The sequence below is a fragment of the Asparagus officinalis genome, chromosome 10 (genome assembly GCF_001876935.1).
Source record: "Asparagus officinalis chromosome 10, Aspof.V1, whole genome shotgun sequence".
NCBI classification, from domain to species: domain Eukaryota; kingdom Viridiplantae; phylum Streptophyta; class Magnoliopsida; order Asparagales; family Asparagaceae; genus Asparagus; species Asparagus officinalis.
This window is the reverse complement of record NC_033803.1, coordinates 41,843,210-41,848,329: the sequence shown is the minus strand read 5'-3', so window position 1 is coordinate 41,848,329 and position 5,120 is coordinate 41,843,210.

The following is a 5,120-nucleotide window of genomic DNA, read 5'->3' as shown; positions in this document are numbered from 1 at the left end:
CAACCTCACTGGAACGACGATTGAAACTCTTACCATAGAGTTTGACCAAGCCAGGTATGAGGAGTTACTCTCCTCCAGATCCTTTAGCCCTAAGGCTATGCGTAAGACCTGTAAAGTCTCTTAGGAGAGTAAAGCTCCACCTATGGCTGACTTGCCGAAGGAGCATCTTTCCTTGGGATCACACTGTTCAAACAATCCCTCCTCTGAAGGAGAAGACTTAGCTTCGACTGGACTCGCCAATTAAGTTGAAGACCCTACACCCGTGTCTAGACAAAAGGTGTTAGGTCATAAAAGACCCATTGCAGTGGCTAACCTGATTAATTCAGATGGTGACATCGCTACAAAAGCCTTAAATCAAGCTAAGAAGAATGCTGCTAGATGAAAGAGAAGATCCCTACGACGAGAACAACTCTGAGAAAGCCGATCCTCCAACCAACATGAGCTTCGCGTTTGTGAGCCTTAACATGACCTACACGTTTCTACTTTCAAATGCGAACCTTGTGTTTATGTGCCCAAGCATGAGCCTCACGTAGGCCAGGCTGAACGCGACCCTCAGTGGCACGTTTCACAATCAAAACGTGGACCTCAGGCCTATGTGGCTCAATTAAAATGCGACCCTCACGTTTCCACACTCAAACGCAACCCTCTTGCTTCCATGTTCAAACGCGACTCTTGTGTTTCTAATACTAAATGTGATGTGATCCGTTGTGTTCAAAAAGACTAACATAAATTTATGATCCATGTTCACTAGGATCCAGTTCCGTCTAATGGTATATAGGGGTTCTAATTCAAACCTCACGTTTAGTGAGAAAGTCTCTGACTTAAGAGAGCTCATACCGAAAGAAAGACTGGTGCAACAAGTCACTCCCACTTATCAATGTGAGTGACTTATTTCTATGGTCCTCTCGAAATGTCAATGTTGTGCATCCACACCAAGATAGTCGGTGTTTGACTGATTGAAAAACGTTGTCCTACCACAAAAGCAACAACGTTTCCACAAGAAAAGAACTCTAGAGAATGAATATCCTGGAGTTACTATCAATATGGTGGGTAGAGGGAAATCATCAGTCCCTAGCTCCAATGAGTCAGAAATGAACTGGTCTTCCAGCTTCAAAGAGATCCTGAGTGGGTTTAAAGGAGTTTATCAACACAGTCAAACTTGAAGAGGAGTCATACCCCCTGTCGATTACTGGAGATTGGCCAGAGGAGCTAATTCTGATGATGAACATTTAGCCATCGTAAAATCCCAATCCTCTAGCTCTTTCGAAGAATATGAGAGCACCACTTATATGGCAGGAAACCCTAAAGATCTCATGAAGAGACTTGATAAGCATCAAGCCATGCTCAAATCATAGCAAGAGACAATCAATGAACTCCGGATCTTGATGGCTCAAATTGTTACGGATAAGGCCAAGTCCTAGAGAATAGATTCACTTCCTCGGCATGAATCTTCCCATAGAAGAGCATCATCTTCATCAAAAGAAGGAAAAAAGTGAATGAGATTTCTGATCGAGAAGCTCACCATATAGAATCTTCCTCTGAAGATGAGAAAGAGGCCAAGAATGAGCAGAATCCTCAGTCAGCCAATATGGAAGAACTGGAAGCCCGTCTCAATACTATTGCCAACAGAAGAGAGCTCTATGAGGAGGGAGTTGTGAGGCCTTATGTAGCCAAGTGGGATACGGCCCATTACCCTACAAAATTCAAAGTCCCGACTCTGCAAGCTTTTGATGGCACGAGATCACCAAACTGACATCTGCTATTTCAAGTCATAGACTAGAAATACAGTAGCAAACAACATTGTGCTGACTCGATTATTCATTAGCACCCTCAAGGGTGTTACCTTTAAATGGTTTATGAAATTACCTACAGGATGTATCTAGAAGTGGCCAGATCTAGAAAGGTTATTCCTGGTTAGGTTCTTCAAAGACGATACAGAAGCCTCCATCCCTTCCATTCTTGCCACCAAGTAGAAGAAGGGAGAGTCCATCAAAGCTTTGGTTGAGAGATGCAGAAGTATGGCTCTGTGATGTTCGTCGGGTATGACACAGTCTACTCTAGTGGAAACCAGTCGGCACAATTTGAAGACCAATCTCTTATCCTAAATGGGGGTTACAGAGTGCTATTCCTAGAAACAATTAGTCTCCCAGGGTGAACAGGAGCAATAAATTATCACCCGAATCAAAGCCAAAGAGGGAGGCAAGCAAAAGCAGTTGGCGCAACGTAGTCAAGGTAATGCTTCCCGATCAAAGGGAAAAGATACCCTAGCTACTGAAGCTAATACTCGAGTGCAACCTGCTAAGCAGGGCAAGGCATCGGGTCAACAAAGAGTACCCAAGGAATACTCTTTCAAAGAGGATCATGTGGTCACTTTGTTCAAGTTACTTCAGAAGAACAACAAGTTGAAGCTTCCTAAAGTGAAGAAACCAGAAGAGGCAGGAAAGGTGGATGATCCTAACTACTGTCTCTACCACAGATCATCGAGGCATCTGACAAAGAGATGTTATATCTTTAAGGATATCCTACAGGCCTTGGTTGACGCCGAAGTGCTCAAATTGAAGCCAGAATAGAAGACCGTATCCACTAATATGATATCGGTCTAGTTAGGAGATTTCCACCCATTGCAGCTTTCAATAGCATTGTCCCTATTCCTAAGGGAGAACTACACCTAAAAAACATTGACCCGTATGGTTAGAAAAATAAAGGATTGGTACCCCTTACTATAAAAGGAGAGATAATATGGGTCCATCCTGATTTGCTTGATGACCAGGAGTGGACAAGTGCATCAGGAAAGAAGAAGAGATAAAGGATAAATCAACTAATATGATTAGCCCCTCTCTGAATGAAGATGATGCATATCTAATCCCTCTCACTGACTTAGAAGAAGAGAGGACTGCTCTTGCAGTCGAGCAAGAAGGAAATCCTAGGGCAGGCACCAAGTCAGGAAAGACATACCTGAAAAGGTATGATCAGGCCATCCAAGGAGCAGAAAAACAGGATGAAGAGGCCAAGGGTATCACTCCTAAGAAATCACCTGGTAAAGGGAAGTAGAAGGAAGTCCGCTACAATAAGAACCTTCTTCAACAAGAAGCTGAAGGGTCAAGCACTCCCTTCCGTTTCAATGTCATGGCGTAGCTGGCCAACATTCCTGCCAGGATCACTCTTTATGAGCTCTTGAGGCTGTTCAAGTCCACGACAAGAGCTCTAATTGAAGCTTTAACAAATACAGAGAGCTTCATCACATAAGTTCTTGTAGTCCTAGAATCTACAGAAAGACCTTCTTGTGCACAATGCTTGCAAGCTGCAAAAGGTTTGCTATACATATCATTCACATAAGAAGACATGCAAATTAAACACAAGCATGATAGGACTTTATACTATATAGGTTACATTGGGTCTTCTAAGATTAGTCATGTCCAGGTTGACCCCGGCTCCACACTCAGCATCATGCCGTACAGGATCATACAAGTCTTAGGAATTCCCCTGTATTGGTTGAGCTCTACCCATACTATTATCTTTGGCTTCAATGCCAACAACATACGACCCTTGGGTAAAATCAAACTCAAATGACAAATTAGAGATCTCAAGTCAGAAGTGACCTACTATATCATAAATGCGGACACATCCTACAATCTATTGTTGGGACGACCTTGGATTCATACAAATCGTATTATCCCGTCTACCCTTCATCAATTAATGAAATACGTCGATGATGTGGGAGAAGTCAGAACCTTGATAGCCAAAAAGAAACCATTCAAGGGTGTGGAGAATTACCACACTAACTCAGTCTTCTATCTAAACTCCTAAGAACCAGAAAAACTAAAGATTGATCCTGATAGCAGCAATGAAGCAGACACTAAGCCCGAGCCCGAGGAAGAGTGTCTGTGGGAGTTAGATCTGAATGTAATGAGCTAGAATGAGCTCAAGAAAAATAATGTACCTAGTGAGGGTGAGTGGTACATTAATGAAAATTTCAATTTGGCTTATGTTTGCGTTGGAAATTATTTTATTTGCTGAACTCATTACAAATCGTTTATCGAATATAATGAATTCAAAGAAACAAGCATTTTTATAAGACCTCTTATTACAAATAAATAACCTCCTAGAAACACACACATAGGATGTTTATCACTCATTGTTTGCGTGGGATATTTTCCTGTACTGGGGGTGTGTTAGCCCATGGACGATCGAATCACAGATCCAAGTTGAATCGTGAAGAAGGCTTAAGGTTAATGTTTCGTTTTAGAAACAAGGACATAAGTGAATATCTGAGCAAAGTAAGATAAAACACTCTTCTCAAGATCAAGTCAAAGCTTAGATCTTGAGGAAACATCGAAGGCTCTTGGAAGTGCTTGAAAACAATGAAGACTCTCTCTCTTGCTCAAAATTCACCAAAAGCTCAAGTCTCTGCCTAGAATCTGCTTCCTCCCATGCATATGGGTGTTAGGGAGGTATTTATAGCCTCTAGATAGTGTCCAGTATCTCAAAAGAAGGGACTACTCCCTCCTGTTTTATAGTCAAAATCCCACCTTTAAATACCATGATTTCTGCAGTTATGGGTAAATTCTCTGTTTGTAACGGTCCTCCCACATTCACACACGATCTCTAGCAATTATGAAGCCATGTGGACCATACGAAACTCAAGAAAACTATCAAAAATGATGTTACACTATCTCTAGTTTTGAGACAGTTTTCATGTCTCAAAAATAGTATATTGTCTTTTAGTTTCTGAGATAGTGTTCACTATCTCGGAAACTGTATGCTTTAGAAATCCATTGTCTTCGGTATTTGGCCTCTAACTCTCTTGTCCGACCTCAGAATGAGGTGATTCAAGATGCGTTAGAAAGATAGAGATGATACCTACAACTTTTGTCTTTTGATCTTTTTAGGTTTGATGTGAATAATGGTAAAAATTTTAGTTCTTGCGTGAGACTGTCAGGGTGTCTCGCACCTACGAGACAATTTGTACTACCTTTGGTATTTTGCCTCTAACTCTCTCGTCTGACCTCAGAATGAGGTGATTCAAGATGTGTTGGAAATTTAGAGAAGTTATATATAACCTCCCATAGGCGAAACACATATGGTGTGGGAAAAACACTCGTGGTACTTCATCCTTTGTG